Raw genomic sequence first — 26,891 nt, 5'->3', positions numbered from 1 at the left:
GCTATTCTCCAGAGGATGACTCCTGGGAGCCTGCCTGCAACATATCTGCTCCCAGACTTGTTGCCTTGTTCCATCGTAGGAACCCGGATCGTCCTCGACCCTGAGCACCGGAGTTGCTCCTTGAAGGGGGGGTCCTGTCAGGATCCTCCTAGCTGACAACCTATTTTTCTGTGTCGTTATACTGTTTCTTTAAATTTCAATTATCTTTTCCATCCAGCCTATAAATTTCCCAGTATCCTTTACTTCATTGCTTGGTATTGGATTTTCTCCTGATCTAGCTACTGAACAACTCACAGTTGTTACTACTTTAAAACCACCTTGAACTTTGTGTAATTCAACTTTTGACAAGTTCTAAAGTTATTGTTCTCACTCGCCTGCTTACCACACTCAGGCTTCGCTATTACCGCTATACGTAGCACCTTTACTACGTTCCTTTCCGGATCTCCTTCTACAGCCAGCAGTACTGGGATTCCTCCGCGGTGACGTCACACGCCAGCTTCACGGAACTCACCAGCTCCTCACTGCTTCTACCGCTCCGGAATTTTTCACACAGGTCAGTCCTCTTGCCTTCCTGAGTACCGAAGAAAACTCTCAAGTACTCGCTAGCTTTACTGTTGTCATAATTATCGCTACACCACCTATGACCTGTGTGTATATAAATCTAGTGGCATACCATACTCTCTTATTTTTGCCTTAAGGAAGATTGTTACTACTATGCCGGTTAAGAATACATTTACTGCCTTAATATATTTTTGCCTATTTTTTCTTTTGCATATTAAGTTTTTCCTATTGGTTTGCAAAATAGTTCCCTGCTGCACATATTTCACACTGTGATACTTGATGCAGGAATAGAGTTTTATTTACCATTATTCCAATTACAACAACTGCTATTTGTTAATGGGGTTTGCAAATCACCTCTCAGGTGATTCATTTGCTCATCCCACACATTCTAGCTACAAACCATATACTATAAGTATCTCAGCAGCTGAGGCTCACAATATATGTAGCACTTATTTCTTTAGTGTTCTAGTTCGCCTGACACTGATCCTGTATTCAGGGCATTTTTCTTCTGGTATTAACCCTCAATATCCGGGTTATACCATAACAACTTGTGGCAAGTGACGGGATGAACCTCATCGCCCAGAAGAGCTACCCTTAAAGACCTGCTAGAACAATGGGGCCGACAAGCCAGTAACCTCAGGAAGAGGGAGATTATTACAATACTGACCGAGATGGACGGAGAACCAGGGCCCGAAGGAACCAATGAGCCCAGCATATCAGACAGAACCCCCGAAGAAGCAAGCTTTGACCGGGCGGTTAAAATAAAACTGGCACATTATGGCCCCAACCCGTCTGCCAAAATTATCGACCGGGTCATAGCAGCCGTGGAGGCCAACCTACTTCACTAAAGCGGTGCTGCAGCAGCCCAAGCCACAGCAACCCCAGTGGAAAAGAGATAGGTACATTTTGCAGCTTTTAAAAACTTCCTGTAAACAGAAGGAGAGATTGATGGGTACCTTGCGGATTTTGAGAGGCAATGTGACCTAAACAAGGTATCCTCAGAGGACTGGGCCAAAATATTATCCAGAAAATTATCTGGCCCGGCCAGCGAGGCTTTTCGGGCCATTCCGGATGAGGAAGTCAGGGATTATAATGCTGTATAAGAGGCGTTGCTCTCCAGGTATGCGATTACACAGGAGGCATACAGGAGACGGTTCAGAGACACTATTAAACTAGCTGGAGATTCCTACGTTGAGTGGGCATGTAAGGTGCACCACACAGCAGCTCACTGGATGGCGGGGTGCCAAGCCGTATTTGGGGAAGAGGTTCTGCAGCTATTCCTGTTGGAACATTGCTTTGACAAGTTATCAGCAGTTAGAGAGTGGGTTCGGGACCGTAAACCCTCCACCCTGCATGAAGCTGCTTGCCTGGCAGATGAGTATACGAATGCCCACAAACTGGACACTGCTACCACTAAGCCCCCTGCCAGAGTGGAGTACCGACCCACAGTCACCCAAGCAGCTACCAGTTACCAACCCCCGGAGCACCGCTCTACCACACTGCCTCCAGCCACAAACTATCCTCAGACAGCCCGGTTCTACTCACGGGACTACTCAAAGCCTATTCGGTGCTTTGGATGTAAGCAACTAGGGCACAAAAGACCAGAGTGTCCCCTAAACACAGCGAACCAAGCACAGTCCTGGAGGAGACCCGCCGGCGGAAACCCACGTAATCCTCAGCCTGCTGCCCACTGCGTAGAGGAGGAAGAATCCTGGGGCATCCTACATGAAGCAGACCCCGTGCAAGCTGCCCACTGGGATAACCGGCAACAGCACCGGCAACTGGTTAAAGTGAATGGCAAGGAGGTCAGTGGTCTACAGGATACTGGTGATACCATGACCTTGCTCCAGTAGAACTTGGTGTCTGAGAATCATCACACCAGAGACACTGTGGCTGTGAGGGTAGCAGGGAACGCTGTGTTCCGCCTACCTGTTGCCCGGGTACATTTGGATTGGGGAGTGGGCTCTAGACATGTGAATGTGGGGGTGATGAAGGACTTACCAGCTGATGTTCTCCTTGGAAATGACTTGGCCCCCCTTGTTTATGCCTACGCTCCCATGGGTCCCGCCGATGTTAACCCTGTGACTACCCATGCCCAGATCCGTGCCACTGAGACCAACCCACCTGCTGCTAAGCCCCAGGATGCTGAGCTCAGTAAATCTCTATCCGCTATTGATACGTGGAAGTCCCGTTACAACACGGTGATGAAGGAGAAGAGTCAAGTAGAGGATGAAATGGTCACCTTAAACAATCACGTAACAGTGCTAGCGGGAGAAGCGCAGAGGAAAAAGCGCGTTTAGAACGGGAAGCTCTGCTAGACAAGCTGCACAGACTAACAGAAAACACCAGCTTCAGAGTGGAACATGAAACAGTAAAGACAAACTTAGCGACACTGGAGAAAAAGCTGACGCTGGCTCATAGTGAGGTGCAGCAACTCAAGGGCAACTTACGTCAGTATGAAGGGCTTGTGGATACCTATAAAGAGCAGGTACAAAAAACTCGTAAAGAAGCCAATGAGATTTGTCTCCAACTGGAAAGAAGTGTCCCTGAAAACAAAAACTTTAAGGACTGTTTAGCCCTGGTCTGGGCACTGAAGAAGTTGAACCCTTATTTATACGGACAGGAATTCTCTCTCATAATGGGAATGCAGATGGATTGTCCCGGCAAACTGACATTCCTACCACCTCCTAGTCCGGTCATCCCCAAGTTGACCCGCCAAAGGGTCAAGCCGGGTCTGCTGGAGTTTCCCACCAGGAGGGAGCCGTGTGACAGACCCCTCTGCCAGTACTGGAAGGGTTAACTTTGTTCAGCTTTGAGAAACTATTTTCTGAAAACAGGTTTCCTGACATCAGCTATTGTTTACTGTAATTAAGTTTAAGTGATAAGCGTTCACATTGTTTAATCAGACTGCCAGGTGTCAAGAAGGACTCCCTTGTTTTCTTGTGTTTAATTGTTTATTTGGTTAAGTAATGCAATACTATTGTATCCTGTAAAAGGGCGTCTTCCCTCTATCTAATGTACAATACTCTTCCAACCCCCCATCTGGCCTCCTAGGGGAGTTCGGCATAAATACTGGGCATATAGCCCTCAATAAAACACATTCTGTTTTAACATCAAGATGGAGCTTGGTCTCATGTTTGGGGGGAATTAACTGGGTTTGTGTGTTGCTGATCCCATATTCAGGACATCTTTCATCTGGTATTAACCCTCAATATCCGGGTTATACCATAACAGTTGTAATTACTCAGTGCAACATATAACATCCAAGTGAAAGCTATAACACCAACATGTCAGGCAAAAATAAAGACAATTCAAAACAGAATCACTGAGTTGCAAAAATGATCACCCCCTCCTAAAATTACTTTTAAACTCAATCAGGTGTAAATAATCCCTTTCTCAACGGCACGCCCAAAGCCATTTGAAATTCATTTGATTAGCTGTGGGCATATTGATTATCTCAGCATGAAAAGAACTTTCCTGGAGCATCTCAGTCCCTGGTAGTGCAACTGAAGCAAACAATCAACTATGGGTGGCAAGGCACTGTCAAAAGATCTCCGGGATAATGTTGTGGACAGGCACAAGTCAGGAGATGGTTGGTACAAGAAAATATCAAAGGCTTTATCAATGCCTAGAAGCACAGTGAAGTCTATTATGAAGAAGTGGAAGGTATTTGGTACAACACAGACCCTCTCTAGATCAGGATGTTGCTCCAAACATGATAAAAAAGCCAGGAGGAAACTACCAAGAGGCCCACAGCAACACTGAAGCAGTTGCAGGAATTTATGACAAAGAGTGGTCAGTGTGTGCATGTGACAACAATATCACAAATTCTCCACAAATGTGGCTTGCATTGGAGGGTTGCAAGAATAAAGCCACTCCTCAAGAAAGGCTACATGCAACACACAACTGAGCTTTGCTATAACACACCTAATTGATTCTGAGGCCACATGAAAAAAGATGCTACGGTCAGATGAGGCTAAAATTGAATTATTTGACCTCAACACCAAACAATATGTCTGGAGGAAATCCAATACAGCTCACAATCCAAATAACACCATACCTACATTAAAGCATGGAGATGGTAATATCCTGTCATATAGTGTTTCTCTTCAGCAGGCACTGGAACACTTGTCAGGATAGAAGGAATAATAGATGGGGCAATATACCGTCACATTCTTGAGGAAAATCTGCTACCCTCTGCCAGGAAGTTGTCAATGGGAAGAAGGTTTACCTTCCAACATGACAATGACCCAAAGCACACAATGGTTGAAGGAGAAAAAGGTAAATGTCCTTACATGGCCTAGTCCAAGCCCAGACTTAAACTCCATTGAATATCTGTGACATGACTTGAAGACTGCAGTCCACAAATGGTCACCATCAAATGTAACAGAACTGGAGCAGTTCTGCAAAGAAGAGTGGGCAAATACTGCACAGTCTAGATGTGCAAAGTTAGTAGAGACATATCCCAACAGACTAAAGGCTGTAATTAAAGCAAAAGGTGGTTCAACAAAATACTGACTGAAGGAGGTGATCCTTTTTCCAACTCAGTGATTCAGTTTTTGAATTGTCTTTATTTTTGCCTGACATGTTGGTGTTATATCTTTCACTTGGATGTTATAAATTGCACTGACTAATTACAGCTTGATATTCAAAAACTGTGTCTGTCTTTATTTCAGGCTGCAAAGCAACAAAATGTGATTATTTTCAATACCTACTGTAAACAAAAGTGATTATCTATCTTTTTAAACAATACAATTATTGGTGTTTACTATCCCTTAAAGTCTCTTGAAGAATTGCAGCAGGAGTTTGATTTAGATAGGTCTTCTTTATTTGCATATTTTCAATTAAAACCTTATTTAGTTGAGAGATTATGATTGTTTTCATTCGAATTCGGGCTTATTAGAAAATGTAATAACTAGATTTAAACAAGGTGTGCATTCAATCCCTCTATTGTATAAAATAATAATAGAACAAATTACAATTCCAGAAAAGTTAATGGTTCAACTAAAGTAGGAATCCACACTTAAGACCCCAGCAAGAGAGGAGGATATATGTTATAGTTTTGCTAGGGTTGCAAAAGCTTCATTAGAATTGTTGTACCAAGAATCCCATACTCACAATTTTGATGCAGATTTCTATAAAGAAAATTTGGTGAAAAAGTTTTTCTCTTATTGGGAAAATTAATTGTTAAATTGGAACAGAGATTGCAAAAACTGAAAGTTTACCATTTTACTTGCTTCTTTAACCTTTCAGGAGGCTAGGTAATCTGTGAATATGGCTAATTATTGTCTGAAAGAATGGAGAATTTATTGATTGTATACAGGGATTGTGGTTTGAGTTTTAAATGGGTTGAAGAGTGGGAGCAGAGGTTATTTTTTGTGTGTGCATACTTTATAATGTAATGTATCTACTAGAGATTAAGGGTAGGGGTATAATTTTAGAAAACAGAGGTTTTATATAAATTTTGCCAATATAATTTTTTTTTTCAATTTGTGTCAAAATGTGAGATATATTTTGAAATGTATTATTCCATTGTATGGAAATTGTTAATAGAGGAAAACAGTGATTTAAATTATGTTAGATTTTGTATGCTTGTTCTCACACTGTGTAAGATTTGTTATACGCTTTATGCCTCAATCCTATATAAAAAAAAGGCCAAGTGTGTTTGTCCGAAGCTGTCATGCGCAGTAGAGACTGCGCATGAGGAAAAACACACCTGGCCTTCTAACTGTCAGTGTCTTCCTCCTGGCGTCGCGTGTGGTGGAGTGGGCGTGGCTGGCGGGTGCGGGCGGGCTGTGCGGGTCCTAGCATGATGTGGGCGGGGCCAGATGCCGGGCGAGTGCACAGTGAGTGATTGAGACAGAGAGCTCTAAAAAGAAGGGGATAGAGAGAGCAGGAGAGGGGGATAAAGAGAGGGGGGGAGAGACAGCAAAAGAGAGGGGGGAGAGTGAGCAAAAGAGAGGGGTGAGAGAGCACAAAAGAGAGGGGGACAGAGTACAAAAGAGAGAGGGGGAGAGAGCACAAGAGAGAGAGCACAAAAGAGAGGGGGGAGAGAGCACAAAAGAGAGGGGAGAGAGAGCGCAAAAGAGAGGGGAGAGAGAGCGCAAAAGAGAGGGGGAGAGAGCACAAAAGAGAGGGGGAGAGCACAAAAGAGAGGGGGGAGAGAGCACAAAATAGAGAGGGGGAGAGCGAGTACAAAATGAAGGGGGGGAGAGAGCACAAAAGAGAGGGGGAGAGAGCACAAAAGAAAGGGGGAGAGAGCGCAAAAGAAAGGGGGAGAGAGCGCAAAAGAGAGGGGGAGAGAGCGCAAAAAGAGAGGGGGGAGAGAGCGCAAAAGAGAGGGGGAGAGAGCGCAAAAGAGAGGGGGAGAGAGCGCAAAAGAGAGGGGGGAGAGAGCGCAAAAGAGAGGGGGAGAGAGCGCAAAAGAGAAGAGAGGGAGAGAGTGAGCAAATGAGAAGAGAGAGAGCAAACGAGAGGGGGAAGACAGAGCAAAAGAGAGGGAGAGAGACAGCAAAAGAGGGAGAGAGACAGCAAAAGAGGGAGAGAGACAGCAAAAGAGGGAGAGAGGGAGCAAAAGAGAGGGGGAGAGAGCGCAAAAGAGAGGGGGAGAGAGCGCAAAAGAGAGGGGGAGAGACCGCAAAAGAGAGGGGGAGAGACAGCAAAAGAGAGGGGGAGAGACAGCAAAAGAGAGGGGGAGAGACAGCAAAAGAGAGAGGGAGAGACAGCAAAAGAGAGAGGGAGAGAGACAGCAAAAGAGAGGGAGAAAGAGAGAGCAAAAGAGAAGAGAGGGAGAGAGTGAGCAAATGAGAAGAGAGAGAGCAAACGAGAGGGGGAAGACAGAGAGCAAAAGAGAGGAAGAGAGACAGCAAAAGAGGGAGAGAGACAGCAAAAGAGGGAGAGAGACAGCAAAAGAGGGAGAGAGACAGCAGGGGGGGGAGAGAGGGAGCAAAAGAGAGGGGGGAGAGAGCGCAAAAGAGAGGGGGGGAGAGAGCGCAAAAGAGAGGGGGGAGAGAGCGCAAAAGAGAGGGGGGAGAGAGCGCAAAAGAAAGGGGGGAGAGAGCGCAAAAGAGAGGGGGGGAGAGATGCAAAAGAGAGGGGGAGTGAGCGGAAGAAAGAAGATTGAAGATGCCGCTTGGAGGAAAACTTCGCCCCGATGGAGGACTTCTTCTTTGCCGCTTGGATGAAGACATCGCCGGGATGGAAGACTTCTTCTTTGCCACTTGGATGAAGACATCGCCCGGATGGAAGACTTCTTCTTTGCCGCTTGGATGAAGACATCGCCCGGATGGAAGACTTCTTCTTTGCCGCTTGGATGAAGACATTGCCCGGATTGGATGAAGAGTTTGGCCCGGCTGGGTGAAGACGACTCAAGGTAGGGAGATCTTCTGGGGCTTAGTGTTAGGTTTTTTTAAGGGGGGTTTGGGTGGGTTTAGAGTAGGGGTATGTGGGTGGTGGGTTGTAATGTTGGGGGGTGGTATTGTGGGTTTTTTTTACAGGCAAAAGAGCTGATTACTTTGGGGCATGCCCCGCAAAAGGCCCTTTTAAGGGCTGGTAATAGAGCTGTTAACGTTTGTAATTTAGAATAGGGTAGGGAATTTTTTTTATTTTGGGGGGCTTTATTATTTTATTAGGGGGCTTAGAATAGGTGTAATTAGCTTAAAAATATTTTAATCTTTTTTTATTTTTTGTAATTTAGTGTTTGTTTGTTTTTGTAATTTAGTTTAGTGTATTTAATTGTATTTTAGTTTAGATATTTGTAGTTTATTTAATTAATTTATTGATAGTGTAGGTGTATTTGTAACTTAGGTTAGGATTTATTTTACAGGTAAATTGGTAATTATTTTAACTAGGTAGCTATTAAATAGTTATTAACTATTTAATAGCTATTGTACCTAGTTAAAATAAATACCAAGTTACCTGTAAAATAAATATAAACCCTAAAATAGCTACAATGTAATTATTAATCATATTGTAGCTATCTTAGGGTTTATTTTATAGGTAAGTATTGAGATTTAAATAGGAATAATTTTGTTAATATTATTAATTTTATTTAGATTTATTTTAATAATTTATTTTTGTTAGAGTTAGATAGGGTTAATATAGTTAATATATATAATATAATAATGATATTAACTATATTAACCCTAATATAATTAGGGTTAATATAGTTAATATAGGTGGCGGCGGTGTAGGGGGGTCAGATTAGGGGTTAATCTATTTAATATAGGTGGCGGCGGTGTAGGGGGATTAGATTAGGGGGTAATACATTTATTATAGGTGGCGGCGGTGTAGGGGGATTTAGATTAGAGGCAAAAGAGCTGATTACTTTGTGACAATGCCCCGCAAAAAGCCCTTTTAAGGGCTGGCAATAGATCTGTTACTTTAGGGCAATGCCACGCAAAAGGCCCTTTAAAGGGCTGGTAAGAGAGCCGATTACTTTAGGGGGATTAGATTAGGGGTTAATGTATTTAATATAGCTGGCGGCGGTGTAGGGGGATTAAATTAGGGGTTAATAATTTTAATATAGCTGGTGGCGGGGTAGGGGGATTAAATTAGGGGTTAATAATTTTAATATAGCTGGCGGCGAGGTAGGGGGATTAAATTAGGGGTTAATAATTTTAATATAGCTGGCGGCGGGGTAGGGGGATTAGATTAGGGGTTAATAATTTTAATATAGTTGGCGGCGGGGTAGGGGGATTAGATTAGGGGTTAATAATTTTAATATAGCTGCCGGCGGGGTAGGGGGATTAGATTAGGGGTTAATAATTTTAATATAGCTGGCGGCGGGGTAGGAGCTCACATTAGGGGGTAGGTAATGTAGGTGGCGGCGGTGTAAGGGGCTCACATTAGGAGGTAGGTAATGTAGGTGGCGGCGGTGTAAGGGGCTCACATTAGGAGATAGGTAACGTAGATAGCGGCGGGGTAGGGGCTCACATTAGGGGGTTATACATTTAATGTAGGTGGCGGCGGGGTCCGAGGGCGGCGGTTTAGGGGTTAAATACTTTATTAGGGATTGCGGCGGGGGATCGCGGTTGACAGGTAGATAGACATTACGCATGCGTTAGGTTTTAGGTTTTATTTTGCAGGTAGTTTAGGGAGTTACGGGGCTCCAATACACAGCGTAAGGCTTACTACGCCTGCAATTTGTGGCGAGGTGAAAATGGAGTAAGATTTCTCCATTTTCGCCACGTAAGTCCTTACGCTGTATATTGGATACCAAACTGCACTGGTTTGGTATACCTGTCTATGGGCCAAAAAACTACAGCCGAAAGCAGAAATATACAAGTGTAACTTCTAGGTTTCGCCGTATATGAATGTGATACCAAACCAGCGCAATGCTAATGCGAGCTCACGTTTGCATTGCTGGGTTCTGATACCATCAGAGACAGAGCAGTGAAGAGGGTAAGTAGTTAAGCTATAGCAGCAAATATATATATATATATATATATATATATATATATATATATATATATATATATATATGTGTAAATAAGCATATACATATGTATTTACTGGGAGCACACAGTTTGCATAGAGCACAATTTTAAGGCATTATTCAGTGCCGTTTTTTTTTACAACCCTCTCCCACCAACTTTAGAACCCCAAAACTCTATAGTGCAGTTTTTTTATGAAAACAAAAATGCTACTTTTTTTTTAAATAAAAACTAAAATGCCCTCTATTTTGAGATTGGGTCTGGTTAATTTGCCACTTTGCGGACGCACCATAATTTAGCGCTCCACTTGTAATCTAGCCCAAAGCGTTTCTCTGGTTTCTATAAAAATGTGCATGGCTTTAAATATTGTGCCTGGATTCTAAATTTCATATAGATTTTTTAAGTAGTTTTTAAGTACTATTGCATACAAATTACTTTTGCCATCTGAATGAATATATATATATAAATGCCCAAGGCCCAGATGTTAAGAGCCAAAAGATTGACTTCAGACAAGGAGGCAATACTAGGGCGGTTACCACCATGGGGGATAGATTTGGTCAGAGAGGTTACCCAAGCAAAGTGGTTGAGGAAGGTCAGAAACAAGTTTTGAGTCCCACACCATTGACAGATACAAGACAGAAAGATAAGGGAAATTGATTGCATTTGTTAACCAATTATACAACAGATGTTTGGAAATTAAGAGAAGCAGTTTTAAATAACTGGGATATATTGAGATCTGAGGACAGATTAACACTCTATGGGCAGGATTATAAATTTTGTGGTATGGTGCGGTACGGCTATACCGCTGAAAAATTGCCCATTGCGCATGGAATGGCAGGTCTCCCGTATTACAAGTCGCTGTGGTATAGCTATAACACAAGCATTTTAGCCTGTAACGGAACTCTCCATTTCACTGCCGTATTACAGGTTGTGCGGTCTGGCTAAAATGCTTGCATTATAGCCTGTATCGCCCTGATCCATACCGCAATCTGAGACCAGTAGTTATGGATTTTGCAAAACATAAATGTTTCACAAAACTCATAACTAAAATGTTACAAAGTACACTAACACCCATAAGCTACCTATTAATCCCTAAACTGCCACCTTCCTGCATCGCACATACTATATTGAACCTATTAACCCCTTATCCGCCGCCCACCCACCCAACACTATATAAAGCTACAGAAAGAAGAAAGGATTATCCAATGGGTATGTGTCTGAGATTTACTTAATGTTACCGTCACTCATCTTAGCACATAGAGTCAAAGTACCTGTCATCAAATGTGCTAATTATGGAAGGGTAGACGAGAAGAGGGCGCCAATAGTGCACAATCAGTGGTACTAGATCTTCACACACGCAGTACAATATAATACTTACAAAGTATAATGCACTTGAGAAGTGCCACAAACGCCTGCTGGACCTTTTTCAGTCGTCCAGAAAGCTATCCTCTTGCAGTAATATGGAGTCTCCAAAGGAACTAAAGTCACACACAGGCTGTAGATTGCACCTTAAGAGCCAGCTTCCTAGATTCTGTGATAACCAGGAACAGGAGAATCTCACAGAGAGACTGCAGATAGTTGATGGCAGTGAATATTCACTTGATCGTACCAACTATAATAAAGTTCCACAAACAAAGAGTGAAATAAAGTCGTGATGCCAAATATCATAATAACAATAGGCTTTAATAAAATGAAAAAGTATCACACAACGCGTTTCCCGGTCTTGCTGATCGCTTTATCAGGTGTATACCAACAAACTAAAATCACGACTTAAAACTCCTGCTCAGCGTCAATTGCCGAGCAAAGCGAATGCGCACGTATCGCCCCACCACCAATAGGATGTTGGGCAATGACAAGCTCATAGCTAATTGGATAGGTTCACCAAATACGTCAGAGTAAACTGACACACCTCCCCAGCACAAGTGAATAAGCCATAGCAGATGTAATCGATAACAGGTAAAAGTGTATTTGTGGTAGTCAAAGTGGAATCTAAAAAGGGTGTATTGCTGACCAAATGCATCAGACTCAATTTGACAACCCTCTAACGTTGATGCTTATTCACATGCTACGATACATGTAACACCAGTAATGCAATAAACAAAGTATCTAACATGATAAAGATACATGTATGATAAAAGCCGGCTGTAGCCCAACAAATTAACTATTAGCAGTGAGATACGTGCACATACCTTTACATATAAAATAAATGGAACAGGAAATAATAAAATTGCATGACCAATGTAACCATAATTAATGTGAACAGTGGATCAAATAAGATTGTTGCTAAATAAAAAATATAATCATTAGACGAAAACCTTTTTAAATAATTGTATATATCTATACCACAGCCTATAATGGAGTATAAATCAATGGATAAATACATACAGAAAAACATACATACTCATAACTGTAAAAAAAATGTAATAAATAAAATATAATGATATCTAAAAAATCCTACAATAGATATAGTAGGACTCGTATATATGCTATACCAAAATACCAGATAGTGAAATAAATTGATATTCAAAATTGTATATACAGTGTATATTACAACAATAATAAGAATAAAACTATTTTATAACTGACAGACCACCGTCATAAAGAAGGACTATCGTATAATGTGTGTGCTATGATGGACATATATAGAGATATATCCAACTAGCAGACACAATGGAAAAAGATCCAATAAAAATAAACTAAACATATAAAAAATAATTACAGTGAATGTTGTGAGGCCAAATACCCCACAGAAGGTTTAATTAGGTGGGAGTAGTCAAAAGGCAAAAAATATCAAATATATGAATATTAATAAAATCCAGATGAGATAGGAGCCAATGTGTGACCCATTAATATAAAACAACAACCCACATAATTTACCAGGACAAATGAATAAACCGACTAAAAGAACAAATGTATCATAATTGCAGATACACTGTCCATACAAAAATAAACGGAGTATCAATAAAGAAACCATTATCTAAAACGATATGAGGTAAAATAATAAAATAAAACCAAGATCATAGTCCATGATCAATAAATAACTGACTAGGTAGCAGTTCTACATAGATTTAATTGAAAGCTGCCATATCGATATGTTCATTTAATCCATGAGGGCTAATAGTTTTCATTTTACAAATCCAATACATTTCCCTTTGTATTAGATGTAAAAAATCTATTTCTGCCCCATTTGGGGGTAATATATTCAATGGGAAAAATCTTGAAAATATTGGTTTGGCCATCATGAAATCTTGCTCCATGATTGATGAAAGTTTTTTTCAAATTTCTAAGATGTTCCCCCCATCTTTTTTTCAGGGGTCTAGAGGTTCTTCCAATATATTGTATTCTGCATTTTCATTGAAGTAAATATACAACAAATGCGGAATCACAAGTAAAATGAGATGTTATTTCAAATTCCTCTTTTGTTGAAAAAGATTTGAAATTTACCTTATTTCCTGTCGTGAAAGTGCAAAGACCACAATTTGGTCTATTGCATCTATAAAAACCTCTTTTCCCTAATACAAAGGTATTTTTGTCCAAACCTCTGTTCACAGGTTTAGAACTACGTTTCCTAATAACCACTTTGCTCAGGCCAATTTATTTTCTAGAATAGGGGCCCTTCTAAAGGTACACACTGGAGACTCCTCTATAAGATCCTTCAATATAGGATCCCCTTTAAGTATGAACCAATGTTTGCAAAGTATATTTTTGATCTTATTGTGATTAGTACTATATCGTGTTATATAACGTAAACTATTCGATTTTTCACTGGAGGGGTCTTGTTTCAGGCCATAAATGCTATTTTTGAGTTATAGTTTCGATTTTTGAAGAATTCTGATCTATCTTTATTTCTCGCTTTGAGGTAACTATCTTCTATTAATTTCAAAGGGTATTGTCTCTCTAGAAATCTATCTTTCAGGATTCTAGCCTGTTCATCATAAACTAAAACATCTGTGCAGTTTCTTCGGATTCTGCAGAATTGATTATACAGAATATTGCATTTCTAAGTTTTCTAACTATTTGTGTCCACTGTCTTGAAAAAAGCCTTAGGAGAGACAGACCCATCCATATCTCAATATAGTAACAAATCCAAAAACTCAATACTCTCTTTGCTGATTTTAGAGGTGAAGCTCAGACCCATTATATTATAATTTAGGGATTCTACAAAATTTATAGCAGAAGTCTCTGATCCATCCCAAATAAAGAGTAGATCGTCAATAAAGCAGTCATAGAAGACCGCATTCGCCCCTTGGGGAGAGTTGTAGATGTACTCCTCCTCGAAAATCCCCATAAACAAATTTGCAAAACTAGGGGCGAATCTGGTCCCCATGGCCGTCCCCTTGATTTGTAGGAAAAATTGTTCCTCCAATACAAAGTAATTGTGTTTTAATACATAAGAAATAGTCTCAAAGTAAAAAAAATCCTCTGTTTCAAGGGTAAATATATATCTCTCTTAAGGAAATTGTCTATGGCTTTCAGACCAAGATCATGTATTATGCTTGAATATAATGCAGAAACGTCACATATCAACCAAAGTAAATTATTGCTAGTCTTTCTGATCTTGGATAACTTTGCGATCAGATCAGGTGTATCCTTGATATAGGAAGGTAAACCTATCACCGATTTTTTCAGTAATTGGTTTATGTATTCAGACAAATTACATGTCAGATTGCCAATCCCCGAAATTAAAGGTCTTCCAGGTAGATTTTTGTATTCGGAGTACTAGGTACAAGGTATTATTTTTCTTTTTTGGTTAAGATACCCTCCAAGAAGCCAGCATCAATAAGTTTATTGAGCTCAATAAGATATTGTTTGGTTGGATAAAAAGTGAGTTTTCTATAATATTCAGTATCCATAGGAATACGATTAGCTTCTTTTAAATAGTCCTCCAAATCCTGCAGTACTACCTCACCCCCCTTATCCGCCTGTCTGATCACGAAATCATCTTTTTTAACCAACCTGGAAACAGATTTTAGTTCATATATATTGAGATTGGATTTCTGAATATTGGTCTCTAGTGCGCCAAATTCTTCTAATGCTAAATTTTGGAAGAGTAAAATACTATGACTTGTTACCGGAGGATTAAAGTTAGATTTCAACATTAAGTTGGAATGCACATAATCATCAAATAGAGAATCACACAAACTATCAGGTTCAAAATAAATTATATCCTTATCAGGTCTGTCTACCATATTGTCTGTGACTATCGGTATTTGTTTTTCATGATATAATTTATTTTCACTGAAATACCTTTGTATTGATAATTTCCTTATAAATCTATTCAAATCAACAAACAATTCAAATAGAGCGTGGCTATTTGAGGGACAAAAAGATAGACCTCTATTGAGTATACAGATCTCTTCATTAGTGAGTATATGACTCAAGAGATTAAATATCCCTTCCTTCATTCTCTTAAAGGGACATAATACTCATATGCTAAATCACTTGAAACTGATGCAGTATAACTGTAAAAAGCTGACAGGAAAATATCACCTGAGCATTTCTATGTAAAAAAGGAGGATATTTTACCTCACAATTTCCTCAGCTCAGCAGAGTAAGTTCTGTGCAAAAAGTTATACTCAGCTGCTGCCCAGCTGCAGGTAAAAAAAAAAAAAATAATGAAGAAATGAACAGCAGCCAATCAGCATCAACAGTGCTGAGGTCATGAACTCTTTTACTGTGATCTCATGAGAATTGACTTAACTCTCATGAGATTTCATAGTAAACTTCCTTTAAACTGAATAGGGAAATAACATGAGAGTGCACGAAGCTCAACCCTTTAGCTGTCCCAGGACAGACATACTTATTTGCTGCTTAGAAGTCCTTTACAATGGGATGTGGCTACTGAGGAACTTTTGAGGTAAAATATCTTTCTTTTTTACATAGAGATGTTCAGGTGATATTTTCTAGTCAGCTTTTTACAGCTATGCTGCATCTCTTTCAAGTGTTTCAACATTTGGGTATATGGCCCTTTAAGTTTCTGCTTTTGGATGATTAGGCTCACCCTCTGTTGCCACATTGGCGTAAGTTCTTTTTTTTGAGGGAGTTAAAGGTTCTTCCCATGCATATTCCCTTTCTAACTGTTTTAAACGAATAGGTGCATGCCTAGGATGTGGTTTGTAATGGTTTAGGTTGTGATTCATGTGAAAAACCTGAGGCTTATCAGCATTATGATTAGATATTTCATTATCTTTATCTTGTTGTTGATAATATGTATGGTTGGAAATATTACTATTAGTATACTGATCTCTATATTTCCCATAGTTATTATCATAATCGCTCCTATCTTGATCTCTATGGTTATAAGAATGTGTTCTAGGTGTATAGTTATTCATACTATTCATATAGTGCTGAAAGTCCCTATTTGAGTCCCTCTTTCTCCACGAATCACCAAATTGTCTAGAGGGGCCTGGAGAATGAGTATCATATCCAGAATGCCATTGTCTATTAGCCTGGTTTCTCAACAGCCGGGCCGTGGCCCAGTACCGGGCCGTGATAGCCCTGCTGGTGGGCCCTGACCTGTCATGCCCCCACTGCACACTCTTACCCCACTGCAAACCAGGTGCAGACTGAGACCAATCAAGGCCCCAGGAACACTGTCTCACACTGACCAAAATGTATTAAATGGTATGCAAATGTACATGGTAGCCTTCCTGCCCTGCCCCCAACAGGCCCCTCATCCTACAGAGCCAGGACCCCCAACATTAAGGGCCAGAGAAAGGGCACCCAACCTCCAGGGCCAGACCCCACACTCCATGGCCCTCACAGCGACAGACCCCTGCCAGGGCCCCCCACTAAACCCACACTTATTTGCTTAGTTACTGATAGGGCAACTGAAAACTCCATCTTAAGGAATGCACCAAGATCCGTGGAGATACCATTTGTGGGCCCCCCTACTTGCTGGTCCCTTGGCCCAGGTCCTATTTGCCTGGTTGATCAGCCCGCCCTTGCTGCTCACTAGATTAGATTAGATTAGATTATATATATATATATATTTATATTTATATACTACTGGGCCCCGGACATGTCTAGCTCAAATTTACCGGGCCTTGAGGTCACTTTGGTTGAGAACCACTGTATTAGAGGAATTATTGGTGTTGTGCGCAGTTTTGTTAACTACATTTCTTTTCTTATCGCTAGGTTTTTTATAGTTAACTTTTACTCATTTGTTGTTTCCTATCCCCTCAGTATTGGTTGGATGTTCATTTAGAAGTTTTGCACCGCCCCCTGAAACTTCAACGGTTGTGTTCCTATTGTGTACATTATAAACACAACCTTCTAAATAATCCTTCTCATCCCTAACCAATTTTTATTTTTGATTTTCATGAGCTTTTTTTTAAAGTAATCAGTTTTCTCTAATACTTCTTTATTGTTACTAGCATGTTCTGTGTGATGTTTAAATTTGACTAGCACTAATTGTAATTGTAAAGTCTCAATTTCTGATTCAGTATTCTTCAAGAGTGTTTCTCTATATTCAATCAGTAGGTCAATGAGTTTTAAAGAACGTTTTGTCAACAGATTCTACCATTCTTGTGTTAAAGATAATTCATTATCGGTCACTAAGGATGAATCCATCAAGATATCACGATCACTCAGAGCCTGATGACTCATATTTCTTTGTTCTTTACTTTGCATGGTGGTATTGTGTAAAGCAAGGCACTAACTAGTAATATCCAAAAATAAAGGGACCATCCTTCAAATGAGAGGGGATAAATTATAACCAGTCGCAAACTAACCAAAGCCAAGAGAAAACAATCTACCGAGAAAAAAATGTTAGATGCACCTAGTAAAAAACAGTGTATATATATATATATATATATATATATATATATATTGAAAATACTACACCTACGGTATACTGTGATAGAGTGATATGCCAAATGTGAAAATGCTGTGCAATATTTTATTTATTCCCTTCACATGGATCATATGTAGCAATGGTGAGCTTTTGTTAGTCCACTACATTATATCATTGTTTGTAACTTATTTTATGTGGTCAGTTCTATATCGATTCTGATATCAACACAGGTTGTGTACATTTTTAGATAATTTCAAATTGCACAGCATTTTCAGATTTGGCATATCACTCTATCACAGTATAGGTGTAGTATTTTATATATATATATATATATATATATATATATATATATATATATATATATATATATATATATATATATATATATATATATATATATATATATATATATATATATAAAACACGGAAGGGAACTGCACTCTCATACCGGACTGGGTACACATCCCATGACCCTGCAACATGCTCAGCCCTGGGTGCCACTGGCACTCACAGGAAGCTGTGCTGTCCACAGAGCCACAAGCAGTTAACCCCAGACAGGTCTGGGTGCAAGAACCATAGGGAAAATTACAAAACAAATTAATACAACACACAGAGAAAACCCAGCACTCACTTACAAGCTCTCAGCTAAGATTTAAAAGCAAAAATGGAAAGGTTAGTCACCGCATCTGGCCAAATGGGACAAGCTCAGGTACCACGTCAAGGTCCTCTCCAATACCTGAGACCCTAAAACAGCCACACAATGCAAGCTTTCAAATCCAAACAAACTGAAAACAAGGGAAGGGTGCACAGGAATATGTAACCACCCTAGAAATATACAAAACACGGAAGGGAACTGCACTCTCATACCGGACTGGGTACACATCCCATGACCCTGCAACATGCTCAGCCCTGGGTGCCACTGGCACTCACAGGAAGCTGTGCTGTCCACAGAGCCACAAGCAGTTAACCCCAGACAGGTCTGGGTGCAAGAACCATAGGGAAAATTACAAAACAAATTAATACAACACACAGAGAAAACCCAGCACTCACTTACAAGCTCTCAGCTAAGATTTAAAAGCAAAAATGGAAAGGTTAGTCACCGCATCTGGCCAAATGGGACAAGCTCAGGTACCACGTCAAGGTCCTCTCCAATACCTGAGACCCTAAAACAGCCACACAATGCAAGCTTTCAAATCCAAACAAACTGAAAACAAGGGAAGGGTGCACAGGAATATGTAACCACCCTAGAAATATACAAAACACGGAAGGGAACTGCACTCTCATACCGGACTGGGTACACATCCCATGACCCTGCAACATGCTCAGCCCTGGGTGCCACTGGCACTCACAGGAAGCTGTGCTGTCCACAGAGCCACAAGCAGTTAACCCCAGACAGGTCTGGGTGCAAGAACCATAGGGAAAATTACAAAACAAATTAATACAACACACAGAGAAAACCCAGCACTCACTTACAAGCTCTCAGCTAAGATTTAAAAGAAAAAATGGAAAGGTTAGTCACCGCATCTGGCCAAATGGGACAAGCTCAGGTACCACGTCAAGGTCCTCTCCAATACCTGAGACCCTAAAACAGCCACACAATGCAAGCTTTCAAATCCAAACAAACTGAAAACAAGGGAAGGGTGCACAGGAATATGTAACCACCCTAGAAATATACAAAACACGGAAGGGAACTGCACTCTCATACCGGACTGGGTACACATCCCATGACCCTGCAACATGCTCAGCCCTGGGTGCCACTGGCACTCACAGGAAGCTGTGCTGTCCACAGAGCCACAAGCAGTTAACCCCAGACAGGTCTGGGTGCAAGAACCATAGGGAAAATTACAAAACAAATTACTACAACACACAGAGAAAACCCAGCACTCACTTACAAGCTCTCAGCTAAGATTTAAAAGCAAAAATGGAAAGGTTAGTCACCGCATCTGGCCAAATGGGACAAGCTCAGGTACCACGTCAAGGTCCTCTCCAATACCTGAGACCCTAAAACAGCCACACAATGCAAGCTTTCAAATCCAAACAAACTGAAAACAAGGGAAGGGTGCACAGGAATATGTAACCACCCTAGAAATATACAAAACACGGAAGGGAACTGCACTCTCATACCGGACTGGGTACACATCCCATGACCCTGCAACATGCTCAGCCCTGGGTGCCACTGGCACTCACAGGAAGCTGTGCTGTCCACAGAGCCACAAGCAGTTAACCCCAGACAGGTCTGGGTGCAAGAACCATAGGGAAAATTACAAAACAAATTAATACAACACACAGAGAAAACCCAGCACTCACTTACAAGCTCTCAGCTAAGATTTAAAAGCAAAAATGGAAAGGTTAGTCACCGCATCTGGCCAAATGGGACAAGCTCAGGTACCACGTCAAGGTCCTCTCCAATACCTGAGACCCTAAAACAGCCACACAATGCAAGCTTTCAAATCCAAACAAACTGAACACAAGGGAAGGGTGCACAGGAATATGTAACCACCCTAGAAATATACAAAACACGGAAGGGAACTGCACTCTCATACCGGACCGGGTACACATCCCATGACCCTGCAACATGCTCAGCCCTGGGTGCCACTGGCACTCACAGGAAGCTGTGCTGTCCCCAGAGCCACAAGCAGTTAACCCCAGACAGGTCTGGGTGCAAGAACCATAGGGAAAATTACAAAACAAATTAATACAACACACAGAGAAAACCCAGCACTCACTTACAAGCTCTCAGCTAAGATTTAAAAGCAAAAATGGAAAGGTTAGTCACCGCATCTGGCCAAATGGGACAAGCTCAGGTACCACGTCAAGGTCCTCTCCAATACCTGAGACCCTAAAACAGCCACACAATGCAAGCTTTCAAATCCAAACAAACTGAAAACAAGGGAAGGGTGCACAGGAATATGTAACCACCCTAGAAATATACAAAACACGGAAGGGAACTGCACTCTCATACCGCACTGGGTACACATCCCATGACCCTGCAACATGCTCAGCCCTGGGTGCCACTGGCACTCACAGGAAGCTGTGCTGTCCACAGAGCCACAAGCAGTTAACCCCAGACAGGTCTGGGTGCAAGAACCATAGGGAAAATTACCAAACAAATTAATACAACACACAGAGAAAACCCAGCACTCACTTACAAGCTCTCAGCTAAGATTTAAAAGCAAAAATGGAAAGGTTAGTCACCGCATCTGGCCAAATGGGACAAGCTCAGGTACCACGTCAAGGTCCTCTCCAATACCTGAGACCCTAAAACAGTAACACAATGCAAGCTTTCAAATCCAAACAAACTGAAAACAAGGGAAGGGTGCACAGGAATATGTAACCACCCTAGAAATATACAAAACACGGAAGGGAACTGCACTCTCATACCGCACTGGGTACACATCCCATGACCCTGCAACATGCTCAGCCCTGGGTGCCACTGGCACTCACAGGAAGCTGTGCTGTCCACAGAGCCACAAGCAGTTAACCCCAGACAGGTCTGGGTGCAAGAACCATAGGGAAAATTACAAAACAAATTAATACAACACACAGAGAAAACCCAGCACTCACTTACAAGCTCTCAGCTAAGATTTAAAAGCAAAAATGGAAAGGTTAGTCACCGCATCTGGCCAAATGGGACAAGCTCAGGTACCACGTCAAGGTCCTCTCCAATACCTGAGACCCTAAAACAGCCACACAATGCAAGCTTTCAAATCCAAACAAACTGAAAACAAGGGAAGGGTGCACAGGAATATGTAACCACCCTAGAAATATACAAAACACGGAAGGGAACTGCACTCTCATACCGCACTGGGTACACATCCCATGACCCTGCAACATGCTCAGCCCTGGGTGCCACTGGCACTCACAGGAAGCTGTGCTGTCCACAGAGCCACAAGCAGTTAACCCCAGACAGGTCTGGGTGCAAGAACCATAGGGAAAATTACAAAACAAATTAATACAACACACAGAGAAAACCCAGCACTCACTTACAAGCTCTCAGCTAAGATTTAAAAGCAAAAATGGAAAGGTTAGTCACCGCATCTGGCCAAATGGGACAAGCTCAGGTACCACGTCAAGGTCCTCTCCAATACCTGAGACCCTAAAACAGCCACACAATGCAAGCTTTCAAATCCAAACAAACTGAAAACAAGGGAAGGGTGCACAGGAATATGTAACCACCCTAGAAATATACAAAACACGGAAGGGAACTGCACTCTCATACCGGACTGGGTACACATCCCATGACCCTGCAACATGCTCAGCCCTGGGTGCCACTGGCACTCACAGGAAGCTGTGCTGTCCACAGAGCCACAAGCAGTTAACCCCAGACAGGTCTGGGTGCAAGAACCATAGGGAAAATTACAAAACAAATTAATACAACACACAGAGAAAACCCAGCACTCACTTACAAGCTCTCAGCTAAGATTTAAAAGCAAAAATGGAAAGGTTAGTCACCGCATCTGGCCAAATGGGACAAGCTCAGGTACCACGTCAAGGTCCTCTCCAATACCTGAGACCCTAAAACAGCCACACAATGCAAGCTTTCAAATCCAAACAAACTGAAAACAAGGGAAGGGTGCACAGGAATATGTAACCACCCTAGAAATATACAAAACACGGAAGGGAACTGCACTCTCATACCGGACTGGGTACACATCCCATGACCCTGCAACATGCTCAGCCCTGGGTGCCACTGGCACTCACAGGAAGCTGTGCTGTCCACAGAGCCACAAGCAGTTAACCCCAGACAGGTCTGGGTGCAAGAACCATAGGGAAAATTACAAAACAAATTAATACAACACACAGAGAAAACCCAGCACTCACTTACAAGCTCTCAGCTAAGATTTAAAAGCAAAAATGGAAAGGTTAGTCACCGCATCTGGCCAAATGGGACAAGCTCAGGTACCACGTCAAGGTCCTCTCCAATACCTGAGACCCTAAAACAGCCACACAATGCAAGCTTTCAAATCCAAACAAACTGAAAACAAGGGAAGGGTGCACAGGAATATGTAACCACCCTAGAAATATACAAAACACGGAAGGGAACTGCACTCTCATACCGGAATGGGTACACATCCCATGACCCTGCAACATGCTCAGCCCTGGGTGCCACTGGCACTCACAGGAAGCTGTGCTGTCCACAGAGCCACAAGCAGTTAACCCCAGACAGGTCTGGGTGCAAGAACCATAGGGAAAATTACAAAACAAATTAATACAACACACAGAGAAAACCCAGCACTCACTTACAAGCTCTCAGCTAAGATTTAAAAGCAAAAATGGAAAGGTTAGTCACCGCATCTGGCCAAATGGGACAAGCTCAGGTACCACGTCAAGGTCCTCTCCAATACCTGAGACCCTAAAACAGCCACACAATGCAAGCTTTCAAATCCAAACAAACTGAAAACAAGGGAAGGGTGCACAGGAATATGTAACCACCCTAGAAATATACAAAACACGGAAGGGAACTGCACTCTCATACCGGACTGGGTACACATCCCATGACCCTGCAACATGCTCAGCCCTGGGTGCCACTGGCACTCACAGGAAGCTGTGCTGTCCACAGAGCCACAAGCAGTTAACCCCAGACAGGTCTGGGTGCAAGAACCATAGGGAAAATTACAAAACAAATTAATACAACACACAGAGAAAACCCAGCACTCACTTACAAGCTCTCAGCTAAGATTTAAAAGCAAAAATGGAAAGGTTAGTCACCGCATCTGGCCAAATGGGACAAGCTCAGGTACCACGTCAAGGTCCTCTCCAATACCTGAGACCCTAAAACAGCCACACAATGCAAGCTTTCAAATCCAAACAAACTGAAAACAAGGGAAGGGTGCACAGGAATATGTAACCACCCTAGAAATATACAAAACACGGAAGGGAACTGCACTCTCATACCGGACTGGGTACACATCCCATGACCCTGCAACATGCTCAGCCCTGGGTGCCACTGGCACTCACAGGAAGCTGTGCTGTCCCCAGAGCCACAAGCAGTTAACCCCAGACAGGTCTGGGTGCAAGAACCATAGGGAAAATTACAAAACAAATTAATACAACACACAGAGAAAACCCAGCACTCACTTACAAGCTCTCAGCTAAGATTTAAAAGCAAAAATGGAAAGGTTAGTCACCGCATCTGGCCAAATGGGACAAGCTCAGGTACCACGTCAAGGTCCTCTCCAATACCTGAGACCCTAAAACAGCCACACAATGCAAGCTTTCAAATCCAAACAAACTGAAAACAAGGGAAGGGTGCACAGGAATATGTAACCACCCTAGAAATATACAAAACACGGAAGGGAACTGCACTCTCATACCGGACTGGGTACACATCCCATGACCCTGCAACATGCTCAGCCCTGGGTGCCACTGGCACTCACAGGAAGCTGTGCTGTCCACAGAGCCACAAGCAGTTAACCCCAGACAGGTCTGGGTGCAAGAACCATAGGGAAAATTACAAAACAAATTAATACAACACACAGAGAAAACCCAGCACTCACTTACAAGCTCTCAGCTAAGATTTAAAAGAAAAAATGGAAAGGTTAGTCACCGCATCTGGCCAAATGGGACAAGCTCAGGTACCACGTCAAGGTCCTCTCCAATACCTGAGACCCTAAAACAGCCACACAATGCAAGCTTTCAAATCCAAACAAACTGAAAACAAGGGAAGGGTGCACAGGAATATGTAACCACCCTAGAAATATACAAAACACGGAAGGGAACTGCACTCTCATACCGGACTGGGTACACATCCCATGACCCTGCAACATGCTCAGCCCTGGGTGCCACTGGCACTCACAGGAAGCTGTGCTGTCCACAGAGCCACAAGCAGTTAACCCCAGACAGGTCTGGGTGCAAGAACCATAGGGAAAATTACAAAACAAATTAATACAACACACAGAGAAAACCCAGCACTCACTTACAAGCTCTCAGCTAAGATTTAAAAGCAAAAATGGAAAGGTTAGTCACCGCATCTGGCCAAATGGGACAAGCTCAGGTACCACGTCAAGGTCCTCTCCAATACCTGAGACCCTAAAACAGCCACACAATGCAAGCTTTCAAATCCAAACAAACTGAAAACAAGGGAAGGGTGCACAGGAATATGTAACCACCCTAGAAATATACAAAACACGGAAGGGAACTGCACTCTCATACCGGACTGGGTACACATCCCATGACCCTGCAACATGCTCAGCCCTGGGTGCCACTGGCACTCACAGGAAGCTGTGCTGTCCACAGAGCCACAAGCAGTTAACCCCAGACAGGTCTGGGTGCAAGAACCATAGGGAAAATTACAAAACAAATTAATACAACACACAGAGAAAACCCAGCACTCACTTACAAGCTCTCAGCTAAGATTTAAAAGCAAAAATGGAAAGGTTAGTCACCGCATCTGGCCAAATGGGACAAGCTCAGGTACCACGTCAAGGTCCTCTCCAATACCTGAGACCCTAAAACAGCCACACAATGCAAGCTTTCAAATCCAAACAAACTGAAAACAAGGGAAGGGTGCACAGGAATATGTAACCACCCTAGAAATATACAAAACACGGAAGGGAACTGCACTCTCATACCGGACTGGGTACACATCCCATGACCCTGCAACATGCTCAGCCCTGGGTGCCACTGGCACTCACAGGAAGCTGTGCTGTCCACAGAGCCACAAGCAGTTAACCCCAGACAGGTCTGGGTGCAAGAACCATAGGGAAAATTACAAAACAAATTAATACAACACACAGAGAAAACCCAGCACTCACTTACAAGCTCTCAGCTAAGATTTAAAAGCAAAAATGGAAAGGTTAGTCACCGCATCTGGCCAAATGGGACAAGCTCAGGTACCACGTCAAGGTCCTCTCCAATACCTGAGACCCTAAAACAGCCACACAATGCAAGCTTTCAAATCCAAACAAACTGAAAACAAGGGAAGGGTGCACAGGAATATGTAACCACCCTAGAAATATACAAAACACGGAAGGGAACTGCACTCTCATACCGGACTGGGTACACATCCCATGACCCTGCAACATGCTCAGCCCTGGGTGCCACTGGCACTCACAGGAAGCTGTGCTGTCCACAGAGCCACAAGCAGTTAACCCCAGACAGGTCTGGGTGCAAGAACCATAGGGAAAATTACAAAACAAATTAATACAACACACAGAGAAAACCCAGCACTCACTTACAAGCTCTCAGCTAAGATTTAAAAGCAAAAATGGAAAGGTTAGTCACCGCATCTGGCCAAATGGGACAAGCTCAGGTACCACGTCAAGGTCCTCTCCAATACCTGAGACCCTAAAACAGTAACACAATGCAAGCTTTCAAATCCAAACAAACTGAAAACAAGGGAAGGGTGCACAGGAATATGTAACCACCCTAGAAATATACAAAACACGGAAGGGAACTGCACTCTCATACCGCACTGGGTACACATCCCATGACCCTGCAACATGCTCAGCCCTGGGTGCCACTGGCACTCACAGGAAGCTGTGCTGTCCACAGAGCCACAAGCAGTTAACCCCAGACAGGTCTGGGTGCAAGAACCATAGGGAAAATTACAAAACAAATTAATACAACACACAGAGAAAACCCAGCACTCACTTACAAGCTCTCAGCTAAGATTTAAAAGCAAAAATGGAAAGGTTAGTCACCGCATCTGGCCAAATGGGACAAGCTCAGGTACCACGTCAAGGTCCTCTCCAATACCTGAGACCCTAAAACAGCCACACAATGCAAGCTTTCAAATCCAAACAAACTGAAAACAAGGGAAGGGTGCACAGGAATATGTAACCACCCTAGAAATATACAAAACACGGAAGGGAACTGCACTCTCATACCGGACTGGGTACACATCCCATGACCCTGCAACATGCTCAGCCCTGGGTGCCACTGGCACTCACAGGAAGCTGTGCTGTCCACAGAGCCACAAGCAGTTAACCCCAGACAGGTCTGGGTGCAAGAACCATAGGGAAAATTACAAAACAAATTAATACAACACACAGAGAAAACCCAGCACTCACTTACAAGCTCTCAGCTAAGATTTAAAAGCAAAAATGGAAAGGTTAGTCACCGCATCTGGCCAAATGGGACAAGCTCAGGTACCACGTCAA

This window comes from Bombina bombina, chromosome 5, assembly GCF_027579735.1.
Source record: "Bombina bombina isolate aBomBom1 chromosome 5, aBomBom1.pri, whole genome shotgun sequence".
Classification (NCBI taxonomy): domain Eukaryota; kingdom Metazoa; phylum Chordata; class Amphibia; order Anura; family Bombinatoridae; genus Bombina; species Bombina bombina.
This window is presented reverse-complemented; position numbering follows the sequence as displayed.